At 38.2% G+C, this 14941-nt stretch overlaps 1 protein-coding gene across 1 annotated transcript in view; it reads left to right on the top strand.

Annotated features, from left to right (window-relative positions):
* The window catches only part of NOTCH2 (notch receptor 2), a 167142-nt gene that overhangs the window by 40899 nt on the left and 111302 nt on the right, over positions 1–14941 (top strand). The window lies entirely within an intron of this gene.

The following is a 14941-nucleotide window of genomic DNA, read 5'->3' as shown; positions in this document are numbered from 1 at the left end:
TGGAACAGGACTAGGGAGCATAGGCCAAGAGCAGTTTTTCTTTTTCTCCAACACCTAGTTTAGCTATACTTTTGGTTTCTTTGAGGAGGCCTGTGAGATTATCTCATAAGAAACTCCTCTTTTTGTCCTATGGACCATATTTTTTTCCTTCTGGCTCTGGCTCAACTGAAATTTTTTTTTAAAGACTTTATTTATTTATTTGTCAGAGAGAGCGAGAGCACAAGTAGGGTGAGCGGCAGGCAGAGGGAGAAACAGGCTCCCCGCTGAGTAAGGATCCTGATGCGGGACTTGATCCTAGGACTCTGGGATCATGACCTGAGGTGAAGGCAGTTAACTGACTGAGCCACCCAGGTGTCCCTCAGTTGAAAATTTTTGACAGGAACATGTATTCATTGTATTTAGATCATGGAAAAAAAGACTGATAATATAACTTTTCTTTAACGCTTTCATGGGGTACACTTGTCCTCTGCTTTAGTAGCAGTCCTTGCTTGATAAGCATTTTAAACGAGTTTATCCAACATAGTTTTATTTCTCTTCTTTTATATTTAATTGAATAACGTAAATATAATAATGATATTGGTTCTAGTCAAATCCATTCTGACACCAGGATCTAAGTTCTTTTTTTTCTTTTTTAAGGTTTATTTATTTATTTATCAGAGAGAGAGAGGGAGAGAGAGAGTGTGAGCACACTCAAGCAGGGGGAGCAGCAAGCAGAGGGAGAAGCAGAATCCCCGCTGAGCAGGACCCTGAGATCATGACCTGAGCTGAAGGCAGACGCTTAACCAACTGAGCCACCCAGGTGTCCCAGGATCTAAATTTTTTAATGTCATAAGTGAGGATTTTTGCAAGTCAGGGAAGATGCTCTTGAGCAGAGTGATAATATTTTAAGCTATGATGACAGTAAAGTTGTTTTTTAATTAAAGATTTTATTTATTTATCTGAGAGAGAATGAGAGAGAAAGCACAAGTAGGGGGTGAGGGGCGGAGGGAAAGGGAGAAGCAGATGCAGGGTCGCGTGGATGTGGGGGACATCGGGGACCCGATGGACACGGGGGATGCAATGTGGGGCTCAGGACCCTGGGATTCCAGGACCCTGAAATCATGACCTGAGCCGAAGACAGCCCCATAACCGACTGAGCCACCCAGGCGCCCCAGATGACAGTAAAGTTTAACTGTAGGTTGCTTGAATTGGAATAAAGATAATACTGGAAATGAAATGTTTTTGTAACTGATGATAAGCTGCTTACATAGTTTTTCTAGCTGGAAAACAAAAAACCAAAACATGTGATGTAGTCTTCGCTCAGAATGGTAACACACCTGGAGATAATAAAGGGGAGGAACTTAATACCTTAGTACTGGCTACCAGAATCTTCAGTCCGTTTTTGGCAGCTGGTGTCATAGTTACTTGCTTTATTCTTTATTCAGCTCTCTTGTGGTAGTTAACACATTAAATTATGATCATTTGTGGATGTGTTTGTTTCTTCTACTGGATTTCGAGGTCCTTGTTAATGCCTGATAGGTAGCTAGAGCTTAACAATGTGTTTCTTGAACCAGAAGGTGCTCAATAGATTTCATCATTCACATGTTTTTTTAATCTGTCTTAAATAAGAAGGTGCTGTCCTCTCCTCTGAGAATTTTATTTGCTTCACACAGAATCTAGTATGGTAGTACTATACTGAGAGGCACTTTAGTTCTACTTGGACACAATTCAACGTGGTGACTTATGTAGGGGGAATTTCAAATAGGTTCTAAGTGTTGGCCTACATATTTGTGGTTTGCTGTGGGAAGAGAGACTAGTCTCTGAGCACTTACCAGGAGAGGATACTAAGGGTCACTTTTGGGAGAAAAGAGATTTCTGGGCTGTTAGTCTCCAACTCTCCAACCAAGGTGAGAGAGACACAGTTGCCCCTGGTTTCTAGAAGAAGCACTACTAGGGAACAGGGAACTCACTTTGTGGTTAACAAAAATGGAGCTGCCCAAAATCTGTCCGTGGATGCTAATTGTTGATGGGATAGGTTGCTTATGGATATGGTTCTGGGCGAGTCCCTCAGATGTCCTCCAAACCCTGTGTGAGGGAAACAAGCCCCCTGAGAAAGGAGAGAAAGGAAAAAAATGGGCGAGACTGTCCTTTTGGGAGACCAATATGAACAACAAAACTTGTAAAAAGAGGGTATTTCTCTACGTTGGTAAAAGCAATATTAGCATCTTCAGGAGTGGCTGTCAATGACTTAAGTGGACACAGGAAAAGCAAGAACAATATCAGGGAGGCGAACTCAGTCATCCCTACAATGCTGCAGGATGTTAAGCAAAAATAACATCTACTTAACAGACCTTTCAGTGTATTTTCACCAACTTTCCTTTTTTCCTTGGGGAGAGAAGGTAATCCAGCTTGTTCAGTAAATATTATTTTCCCAAAATGGTAAATGGATATTAGAACACTTAGAAGTTCTATAAAAATTACATCAGACATGCAGGGCATATGATTATCTTTTTGTTCATGAGATTGCTTAGTGGATTAAGAAAAAGTTGAAGCCAAATTCTTTTTACAGGGGTGGGGGGGGGGGAATTAATGGAAAATGTTTTAGAGTAGAAGATATCTGACTATCTGTTTAAAGAGCATAATGCTCCTGATTCAGCTAAAATATAATCGTTGTTTATAGAAATTATAGAAATCCGTGATAAGATCACATTGACAGATGAGGATAAGTACTTTTAAAGGTTAGTTTTGTACACAGCTCAACTATTTTTTCTCATTGTTAGGAGCCCAAGTATTCTATCAGTCTATGATTAGATTGGGATGCCAGACAAGGAGAACCTGTGTAATCTTGCATAAAACTCAATTATTGCTCCTAAATAGTTGTTGTCAGATCTTAATAAAGCCCTCTCACTACAGAGAGATAAGACATTTTATTCTCTCCCTTGTCCTACTGGGAGGTGTAAATATATAATTAAGTTTGGCTGTCATTAATCACTTTCAAGTTGTTTGTCTCAGGCTTTCAAAGATAAACCATTCCAAATCCCAATTTGATTGAAAATCATGGGTAACTCAAGTTCACTAGAATGTTGGGGGAGGGTAAGGTTTTGGTTTGTAAAATTCACAAAATGTGCATTTTTAAGGACATATTTGTCATAGTTATTTAAAGTCCTTATTTGTCAGTTCTTAACATCTGGGTTGTCTTTGGGTATGTTTGTATCAACAACTCCTTCTGTTGACTCTGGGTACAATTTCCCTTTACTTCTCATTTGTGGTAGTTTTTGTTATTTACTGGACATTGTGAGCGATGCATTTTAGTGTTTACTTTCCATTAAAGAATGGTGAGTTTTGTTCCAACAGACAGTTACATCACTGGAAGATTGCCTTGATCCTATGAAGGCTTGGTTTTAGGCCTTGCTTTGGCGGGTCTGTTTTGCCTTTAGTCTGACAGTGTAAGTCTTAGTCCTGGGATGTGGTCCTTAGACCCAAGGTATGACCCCTCGAGGGGATCAATGGGAAGTGTGAGGTGCTTGTCAAGCCTGGTGTTTCCCAAACCCCTGTAATTTAGTAGGACTTGAATTCAAACTTGGGACTCCCAAGAACTGCTCTCAGCCTTTCAGCCTTCCAGCTCTTCCTTTCTTTGGGTTCCTAAATACCTTGCTAATGCACAGCCAGGAATCATTTAAGGATTTGAGTGGAGTCATATACATATTTTTTAGGGCTACCTGCTCTGTGGTTCTGTCTTTTCCAGGATTTCTCCTCCTCCAAATTCTAGCTGCTTTGACAGTTCCAGATACCTTTGACTCCTCAGCTCAGTAAGACTTCCATTTTCTGCTTGCATTCTATTCCTCATGTGCTGCATGGACTGAGGAATACCTTCAGGGAAAAAGCTATATAAATGTAGGTTTCATATGGTTTGGTTTTCTTTTTTTGAGGCTCATATCCCAGTTTCTGCCTGCTTTTGATTACTTTTACCTTTAATATATTGTCCACAGCATCTAATTATTGTAAGCAAGAGAGTTGATCTGATATAATTACTCTGCCATTATTTTTAATGATAAAAATGGTCATTATAAAGGACTCTTTGAAAATATTCTACATGCCACTTAGGAGGTAACTAGCACAGTGTTTATTAAACACTGGAAAGTCACCATCAGTTACTTAGGTACCTGTGGATGGGTGATTGCATTTGAGAATCTCTACTTTTTGCCAAAGTACCTAAGTAGAAACTACATTTTAAAGTAATCATTATCAAAGTAAATTATTTTTACTTTACATTATCGAAGTAAACAAAGTAAATCATTATAAATATAAAATGTTATAAAGTATAATTTTGCTTCACAATTTACCTAAAATTTGTCTGCTAGCTGTAAGAAACATTAAGCATTAACAACTAACAATTTTCCTTGCCAGAATTAGGAGTAATGCTGGTGGTCCAGGCCTCCTAAAGCCATTCAAGGAAACTAGAGTCATTGCCTTCTTTGTCCTCTTGATATGTTTCTCTATAGTCAGGAGAGAATAGAATCTTGGAATCTTCCAGAGCCTGGCTTAGAGTAGATATCAATATTTGTGTTGTAGTGGTGCTCTCCTAGAAAGGCATTTTCAAAAGTCAAGGCTGACCAGCATTTTCCCCTTTCACTCACCTTGTTAGTGCATTCAGTGCTGTTCAGGGCAATATCAGATCAAAGAGATGCACTGGGAAAAATGTCGACTGTTAAATCACTTTCTCTTTCTTCTCTGCTGAAACTGGTTTTGCCAAGAAGATTCCTTCAAGTAGAGTGCCCTATTTAGCAGAACATCATATATACAGGTCTTCTGGCAGAGGCTAGCAGAAGCGTGGCCACTTTTCCGTAGTTCTTTTATCTTTACCATAAAATGAAGAATACTGTCTTTTGCTCACTAAATACCTTTCACAGAATAATCTTTCTTTTTTTTAATAATATGATACTTAAGAAGCTATTAATTCAGGAATTACTTATTGTATGCTCTTTATGTATACCACGTATAATAGATAACTGAAGTCTGTGGTAATAGTTGCAAGTAATTGATAGTGTTATCACATTATTTCACACTCTTTGGGAAGTCATAAAATAATTATTGATTCATTAACCTGGACTTTTTAAAGAGGTTCAGAATAAGTCTTATTAGACTAATGCAGTGAATTGTGAAATGACTGTAATGTCAGAGCAGAAACTGTTAGTGACTGGTAGGGCTGGGACCAGAGTGAGGTGAGTGAGGCCTTCATCTCAGGTGTAAAATTTTAGAAGGTGTCAGAAAACCCAGTTACCAAGATAAATAATATTATAAGAGTCTCATGTTCTACCAGCTAAGCTAGCTGGGCAGTTATAGTTTAATGCAGTAGTTCAGGATATCAAAATTAATGCAAAAAAACTGTGATAAAAATATCCAAATTTTAAATAAAGAGATCAGTATTACTGACTTTTCCTTTTGCCTTAGGCTTCAGTATGATTCCCTGTGGTACTCTTGTGTGGATTAAGGTATCTGAAAGAGCCCTGCCTGGTGACATGGAGGGGACGTAGGTTTTTATGCCACATAGTCTAGAGTTTGAACCCTAATTCTTGTTAGCAATCAGACCTTTGGCAAGTTAAAGAATATTATGCTAGCCAATGTTTATTGAGCACTTATTATATGCCAGGCTCTGTGCTTAATTAACCTTTTTATATGTTATTGTAGTCCTCATATAAGTTACATGTCTTAATATCTTTGTTTTACTGATGAGTACATACGGAAACTCAAAGAAGTTAAATAATTTCCCCAAGATCACATAAACTCTATTTTTTAAAATTTTTTAAAGTTTTTTTTTTTAAAGTTAACATACAGTGTTATATTAGCTTCAGGTGTACAATATAGTGATTCAGCACTTCCATATGTCACCCTGTACTCATCATGACAGGTACACTTCTTAATCCCCATCATCTATAGAACCCATCTCCCTCTCCCCTCTGGTAACCATCAGTTTGTTCTCTACAGTTAAGAGTCTGTTTTTTAAAAAAAAGTCTGTTTCTTGATTTCTCTCTCTCTCTCTTTTCCTTTGCTCATTTGTTGTTTCTTAAATTCCACATTATGAGTGAAATCATATGGTATTTGTCTTTCTCTGACAGACTTATCTCTCACTTATTATAAGTGACAGACACTTAGCATTATACTCTCTAGCTTCATTCAAGTCATTGCAAGTGGCAAAATTTCCTTCTTTCTTATGACTGAATAACATCCCATTGTATAAAACACCACATCTTTATCCATTCATCAATTGATGGGACACTTGGGCTGCTTCCATATCTTGGCTATTAATGCTGTTATAAACATAGAGGTGCATGTATCCCTTTGAATTAGTGTTTTTGTAGTCTTTGGGTACATACCCAGGAGTGTGATTGCTGAATCATAAAGTAGTTCTATTTTTAACTTTTTGAGGAATCTCCATATTGTTTTCCATAGTGGCTTGACCAGTTTGCATTCCCACCGATAGTGCAAGAGGATTCCCTTTTCTTCACATTCTTGCCAACACCTGTTGTTTCTTGGTTGATTTTAGCCATTCTGACAGGTGTGAGGTGATATCTCATTGTAGTTTTGATTTGCATTTTCCAGATGGTAAGTGATGATGAGCATCTTTTCATGTGTCTGTTGGCCATCTGTATTTCTTCTTTGGAGAAATGCCTGTTCATGTCTTCTGCCCATTTTTAAATGGATTATTTGATTTTTGGGTGTTGAGTTTTATAAGTTCTTTATATATTTTGGCTACTAAGCCTTTTGGAATATGTCATTTGCAAACATCTTCCATTTTGTAGGTTGCCTTTTAGCTTTGTTGATTTTATCCTTCCCTGTGCAGAAGGTTTTTATTTTGATATAGTACCAGTAGTTTATTTTTGCTTTTGTTCCCTTGTCTCGGGGAGACGTATCTAGAAAAAAGTTGAATTTGTCCAATGTTCAATGTCAAAGAGGTTACTACCTGTGTTCTCTTCTAGGACTTTTATGGTTTCTAGTCTCACATTTAAATTTTTAGTCCATTTTAAATTTACTTTTGTGTATGGTATAAGAAAGTGGTCCAGTTTCTTTCCTTTGCATGTTGCTGTCCAGTTTTCCCAGCACCATTTGTTGAAGAGACTGTCTTTATCCCATTGTATGTTCTTTTCCTGCTTTGTCAAAGATTAATTGACCATATAGTTGTGGGTTCATTTCGGAGCTTTCTGTTCTGTTCCATTGATCTATGTGTCTATTTTTGTGCCAATACCATACTCTTTTGATTACTACAGCTTTGTAATATAACTTGAAGTCTGAAATTGTGATGCCTCCAGTTTTGTTTTTCTTTTTCTATTTTATTTTATTTATTTGAGAGAGAGAGAGAGCATGAGCAGGGGAGGGATAAAGGGAGAGGGAGAAGCAGATTCCCTGCTGAGCAGGGAGCCTGACATGGGCTCGATCCCAGGACCCCGAGATCATGACCTGAGCTGAAGGCAGGTGCTTAACCCACTGAGCCACCCAAGCACCCCTGTGCTTTTCTTTTTCAAGATTACTTTGGCTATACAGGGTCTTTGTAGTTCTATAAAAATTTTAGAATTATTTGTTCTAGTTCTGTAAAAAACACTGTTGGTATTTTGATAGGGATTGCATTAAATGTATAGCTTGCTTTGGGTAGTATAAACTTTTTAACAGTATTTGTTTTTCCAATCCATGAGCATGGAATGGCTTTCCATTTCTTTGTGTCGTCTTCAATTTCTTTCATCAGTGTTTTATAGTTTTTAGAGTATAAGTCTATACTATAGCATTTCTGAGAGGTAGCCTTTGACTTGAAAGCTCAGTGCAATTACTGCAGATGAAATACAAGAAGGCAGTGAAGGTGGGGAGAGAGGATACTATCTACTAAAATGCTCTTTGGTAGAGAAAACTAAATTGAAAAACTTGAAACTTCTCTCTTCTTTTTCCTAATGGAAAAATGAACAAGTCCAGACAGATTTTTATGTAGCTTCACAGCTTGAGACAGGTCAAATTCAACAGCTTCTGATAAATTTTGCTGCCAGCTCAGAAGTCACAAGTTGTTAAACATAGTGCCTTACATTTGCATAGTGAGTTATAGATGTATGGATGTATGTCCTGTGAGGCTTTCCTTATTTAGGGCACGAGATCTGGACACTGTAACAGTACCATTCCTAAGTGATTCTTCTTATTAACACTATGTGTTTGAAAAATCCTTTAACAAATACATTAGGTGTCCCTGAGAAAATTTTTATAAAGTAAGTCTTGATTATCAGTTTCTTATAATATAGAACAATGGGATTCCCATATTCTTTTCAACTGATCTTTTTCTTCAGGTTGGAATCTTTATAAACTTCATGTTAGGTAAGAAGTAGGAGAAGGTGATTCTTAGACTCTGCCTGTATCCTTTTGCCTGTCTTGGGTAATTGCCAATAAGTTAAATCAGCTAATTTTGGCCTGCAAACCTGGCATGAATAGATGTGAGTTTAGCTAGGCTTCTTTCAACACAGTCCCCAAGTTAACCATAATCCTTTCTAAAGTTTCTTTCTTATTGTTCCATTGTGGCATGTCAGCCCCATTAATTTCATGTGGGAATTCTTTTCTCCCCTTTTTTCTTATGACTAAGCAGGATGAGAAATATTTTTCTTCTAGGATCTTGAGTAGCTTAATTAAATACTTCATTTTAAATTTTGGCTGTCTATCTTTCATCGAGGCTAGCAAGATTGAATACAGAGGGGTGGGGATATCAGAATGTGATAAACATGTAATTATCTAAAAATTTCCAAATACTTTTTTTCCATTAAGCTAGCATAAATATGTGGGCATGAAGGAGGTTTTCTTTAAGTGCTCTTCTTTTTTTTTTTTTAAGATTTTATTTATTTATTTGAGACAGAATGAGAGAGAGCGAGCGCATGAGAGAGGGGAGGGTCAGAGGGAGAAGCAGACTCCCCGCCAAGCAGGGAGCCTAATGCGGGACTCGATCCAGGGACTCCAGGATCATGACCTGAGCTGAAGGCAGTTGCTTAACCAACTGAGCCACCCAGGCGTCCTTTAAGTGCTCTTCTAAACGTCCCATAGCTAGGAATTTTGTAGCAAGGAGTAAAGTTTGGTGTCTCCTCCATCCCTACAGTCTTTCTGTGTGTGTGTGTGTGTGTGTGTGTGTGTGTGTTTGTGTGTGTGTGTGTGTGTGTTGTGAGTTTTTTGTTTTTGTATTTGTCTTAGTTGTATTTTACTTTACATTTCAATGTACGGTAAATTACGATTTCTCTGGGGCTTCCCAAAGTTTTCTATATTCTATTTACCTACCTATTCTATTTACCAAAGATTACCAAAGTTAGTAATCTTTGCTAGCACTTCATGCTCTGTGTCCAAAAATGTCTCACTGATTTTTATACTGATGCCTTCAGGCTTCCCTTATTAATGCAATTACCTTCTGTTTTAAAATGGTCCTCTCCTAAACAAACTATTACTTGAATCTTTATCAAAAGACTTTTATGAAAGAAAAGTGAAAGCAGAGACTAATAAAGGCATTATTTCAGTGATAGGTGGTATTACTCATTGAACCCATCCAACTGGAACATCATATCCAATATTTTTTCTTCACATAAGTATGAGGAGAAGGTAGGTGTTAATGAAAAAATAACCTGATTAGGACTTATGTGGGATAGTGGCATTTAGGGTACTGAATCTCTATAGATTCAGGCCACCTTCCTGTACTTGCTCTATCTATAATCCTGTATCCTGAACACTGAAGGTCAGATAGACCGAAGCACTGTAGGATTCTTACTCTTTGTCTTAGTCAGCTCAGGCTGTTATAACAAACTACCACAGACTGGGTGGCTTAAACAGCAGACAATTATTTCTCACGCTGTTCTTGAGGCTGCGAAGTCTAAGATCAAGGTACTGGCAGATTCAGTTCCCTATGAGGACCTTCTCCCTGGTAAGATGGCTACCTTCTCACTATGTATATCTTTTTAATAATTTTTTATTGTTATGTTAATCACCATACATTACATCATTAGTTTTTGATGTAGTGTTCCATGATTCATTGTTTGTGTATAACACCCAGTGGTCCATGCAGAACGTGCCCTCTTTAATACCCAACACCAGGCTAACCCATCTCCCCACCCCCCTCCCCTCTAGAACCCTCAGTTTGTTTTTCAGAGTCCATCGTCTCTCATGGTTTTTCTCCCCCTCAGATTTCCCCCCCTTCATTCTTCCCCTCCTGCTATCTTCTTCTTCTTTTTTTTTTTTTTGTATATTTTCACTAGTAGGGAGAGAAAGCTCTGGTCCCTTCATCTCCTTATATGGGCGCTAATCCCATCATGAGGAACCTACCTCAGGATTTTATCTACCTAATTACTTCCCAAAGGCCCCACCTCCAAATATCATCATATTGGGGATTAGAGTTTCACTGTATGAATTTTGGGTGGATGCAAACATTCAGTCCATAGCACTCTTCAAAGAAAAGTTTAATTTTCATCAAACTAGTATTTATTGAGTTGGCTACATTGACTGAGCACTGTGCTAGGTATTGTGAATAGACCTAAAGGCTCAAGAGGTTTGTGCTCTCTGACAAACTTACTTATGAGTATAAAATACCTTGGGAGTGTCTGCTAATGAATGTCATGTTTCTCTCACATAAAACATGGTGGCAGTCCTCTGACATCTTGCCATCTTGTTAGGGAGATGAGGCATACATATATGTATAAAATACAGTAGTCTGTAACTACCCACTGTGTCAGCACAGATGATAAAAACTATGGAGATTCAGACAACGGAGCAACTACTACAGGACAGAAGATTAAAATCAGAGGATTTTTTAGGGGATCACTTAGATTATAAATCTGAGAATATTGACGGAGATGGGTAGTAGAAGGATGGAAGTACAGAGACTGAGGGGACCAGAGGGGCTGTTGTTTCCTGGAATAATCATTACCAATATCTTCATCATTTTGTTCTTTTTTTTTAAGGTTTTATTTATTTATTTGAGAGAGAAGAGACAGATAGTGACAGAATGAGAGAGCGCACAAGCGGGGAGGAGAGGGAGAAGCAGACTCCCTGCCAAGCAAGGAGCCTGACGTGGGGCTCGATCCCAGGACCCTGGGATCATGACCTGAGCTGAAGGCAGACGCTTAATGACTGACCCACCAGGCGCCCCTTCATCGTTTTGTTCTTTTTTTTTTTTTAAAGATTTTATTTATTTAATTGACAGAGAGAGAGACAGAGAGAGAGGGAACACAAGCAGGGGAGTGGGAGAGGGAGAAGCAGGCTTCCCGCTGAGCAGGGAGCCCGATGCGGGGCTCGATCCCAGGACCCTGGGATCATGACCTGAGCCGAAGGCAGTCGCTTAACCAACTGAGCCACCCAGGCGCCCCCATCGTTTTGTTCTTAATGACATAGTTTTAAAACTTTTCTACATCTTGTTTCTCTTTTTTGTCTCTACTTTAGGATGTGTGAAGTTTTACTAAACCAGTATGTTGGATTCATCTGGTTTCATAGTGATAGATAACTGATTTAAAAAAATCATTCCATATACATGTTGGCTTGAATGGTTGAAGATAAAATGTCTAGAGTGAGGGTTGGAGGGGAAGACCAGGGGACAGGAAGGGGGGAAGATGGGAGCATCATCTTTCCTACTCCTAGAACTTTTTGGTTTTGACTTGATTTTTATGCTGCTTTCAGAAGCAGCCAGGTAAGCTTGTGGACACCATTTACAAAGGAATTCAGAATCCAAGCATCTCTGAGGCAAGAAAAAGAATGGGTTAAGATAGGAAAATGATGGAAAAACAGACACGAAGAATAGGATCAGTTGTCATATATGGCCTGGTTCATTCTCCTAGCTGATAATTCAGGTATCCCATCCTCTGACCTCTTCTGTCCAGCATATCATTGGCCTGATCTAGTTCATTGCAGGGATCCAGAGTAAGCAAGCATCTGTTAGCCAAATCTTTGGTTAGCCCAAATTAGCTCATGTCCTTTACTGCTTGTTTCCTCTGATTATATAGTACATACCAAAACCCTCAATTATCCAGAATAAACCAGGGCTGCCTATTCTGTGTGGAAAACATTTGACAATGGTTATGATTCTCTTGGCTAGACCATGGTAGGGCCTTAGCCATTTAACTGCCTGTCCCTTTAAGATTTTGAAATGCCCGTTCTTGTGTAAGCCAGATACAACTCCCTGATGAATTATTTTACTGGGCCCCTTCTGAAACTTCAGTCATCCTGAAAAGTACCTCAGGAACCTCTTTGACTTTAATTTTCTGTCTTAGTCCTATTTGTATATAATATTTGTGGTATCTGATTCTCTGCCTCATATTGCTACAACTCATGGCCTCGCATTTCTGGGTCATTTTTAAAAAACGGAGAGAACTTGATTACTAATGAAAAGTTGACTCATTTCCTTCCAGGCAAAGGCTGACACTGAGTATCAGGAGTTCATAATTAGTCTCCACAGACGCAATCTCTTTAATTATAGGGCATCACTTATTCTTTCTTAAATTTTATAAGAATTAATGAGAACATCAAGAGTGGAAAAAATGATTAAGGTAGGTATTTATGCTGTGTTGAGAGGACATATAAAAATGGTATCTGGAAAAAGGTCCTACATGAATTTAAGTGGTTTATTCCCTGCAAGTTTAAATTTGGAGCAGACCTTCCCAGACCATTGTTTTATACACGCATCAGTCAATTTTAGCCTTGTGAGATTTATCAGCAGGTCAGATTCCATAAAGAGACTTGCAGCGTCTACCACCACTCTGGTCGGAAGAACACAGGCTCTCATGTTTTGGAGAAGATGGGAAGGCCTTTCTTTCCCTTTTAGGTTCAGGATTCTTATTTATTCTACATATCTTGTTTAAATATATTGTTCTTTGCCTCTTTATGCTTCCTGTGAGGGGTTAGCTGAAAGTGTGAGTTGTGCAGCAGTTCTTTACTCCAGTGAGCACTGAACTGTCTGTGCACTTAGAATGGTGATTGGTAGGCAGTGTGGAGGATGTAAGAGACCAATTTGTGCCAGGAGCCCCGTCTCGGAGGGGTCAATAGTCAAGACAGACAGACAGACAGACAGACACACACACACACACACACACACACACACACACACTCTCACTCTCTCTCTCTCTCTCTCTCTCTCTCCAAGCATTAACATAGCAGGCGTTGTTATCCTTGGGCAGTATTGCTGAGGGAATTCAAAGCCAAAATTGTAGAGTTATCATGCTTAGGAGGTTAAAAGGACTTTGACAAGCACTTCGCTTACTCACTTTGTTTTACATGTGAGGAGCCCAGGGCTTAATATGGGACCTCCCCTGGATTACATAACTGATTAGAATGTAGACTGGGACTAAAAATGGTTCCTTAGACCCCTGCAGGCGATCTAAAGATTCAGCACTACTTCCTTTCATTCTTGGTACCAACCCTCAAGGAATTAATGTGGGTGAACATGTATATGTGTATGTGTGTATAGATGTATCTGTGTCTCTAAATAGAGCTATATATGTATCTATCTATATATAGAGAGATAAAAATAGAATTAAAAAAAAACTTAGTGCTTTTGTGAGGCAATTTTAAAAACCAAGAATTTTAACTAGCTACACATTTATTTTTAACATTCCATGAAAACAGTGTGGAAATTCTTTTGAGTTCCTCATAAGGGAGGTCTATGCTATATTAATATCCAAGGGGCTATGGAACATACAAAATGGAATCATACAATTGTAGACCTAAAGGGAATATTAGAGTTTTTTGAAGCTCAGAGAAGTAAAGTGGGCTGGTACAAGGTTAATATCTAGTGGCAGAGCCAGAGCTGGTGTAGAGGTCTATGGGAGCCAGTCTATCAAAAAGATCTGCGAACATGCTAAAGTCTTAGGTAAGAGATTTGTAAAACAATATACTAGTTACATTTTTATTCTTATTCAGATAAAAAAATAAACTCATGACTTTATATGTATATGTAATACATATATTAAAAATATATATTGTTCACGTATGCCCTAAATATATCTCACCTGCCACTAGGCAAGGGTTTTTAAAGCAGAATGATACAGGACTGTAGCCACATCAGGTATGGCTTTGCTTGACTCAGTTTAGTAAGTAAAGTGCCTCCCCAGAGTTAGTGTGAAAACATGGGTTGAGCTGTGATTTATATTATGGTGTCAACCATAATGCTGTTTTTTTGTTTAGATTTGGAGATTTTATTTAGAACTTCAACTTGATTCCTAAGTACAGGTCCAGCCTGGGCTATTTCAGGTTTCATAGTGTCTGTTTTGCTTATTACTCTCTCGTCTTTTTGGGGTAATGCATTTATCTTCACTTTGAGTAAACTTGAGTGTACACTTTCAGGATGCTTGCTTGATACTCAGTTTCTCTGGTTTGGAAGGCTACAAATCATTGTAATATCTAAGATTTTTTTGATCCCCTGGGCCATGGTCCTTTTAAGGTAAGTAGTGGTTTTTGCCATAAGTCACCATATTAGGGTTATACACCATAATTTTTTTCCGTGATGTCCATTATTTTTATTATCTTGGTTCTAATTATGCAGAGATGTGGCAGTTGACAATGATCTTTTGACCATTCAATTGTCTTTCTGAAATTAAACATATTTCATTACAAGTACTTCTAAAGTGGCCTGACTTCTAGTAAACAAAAAGTTACCTAAATTTCAAGCATGTGTTTTCACCTGGATATACTTTCTTTCTTCCTTCCTTCCTTCCTTCCTTCCTTCCTTCCTTCCTTCCTTCCTTCCTTCCTTCCTTCCTTCCTTCCTTCCTTTCTTTCTTCTTTCTTTCTTCTTTCTTTTCTTTCTTTCTTTCTTTTTCTTTCTTTCTTTTCTTTCTTTCTTTCTTTTCTTTCTTCTTTCTTTCCTTTCTTTCTTTCTTTCTTTCTTTCCTTTCTTTCTTTCTTCTTTTCTTTCTTTCTTTCTTTCTTTTTTTCTTTCTTTCTTTCTTTTTCTTTCTTCTTTCTTTCTTTCTTCTCT

Source organism: Zalophus californianus, chromosome 4 (genome assembly GCF_009762305.2).
Source record: "Zalophus californianus isolate mZalCal1 chromosome 4, mZalCal1.pri.v2, whole genome shotgun sequence".
Lineage (NCBI taxonomy): Eukaryota > Metazoa > Chordata > Mammalia > Carnivora > Otariidae > Zalophus > Zalophus californianus.
The sequence above is the reverse complement of the archived record's forward strand: the minus strand, read 5'-3'. Positions and strand labels throughout refer to the sequence as shown.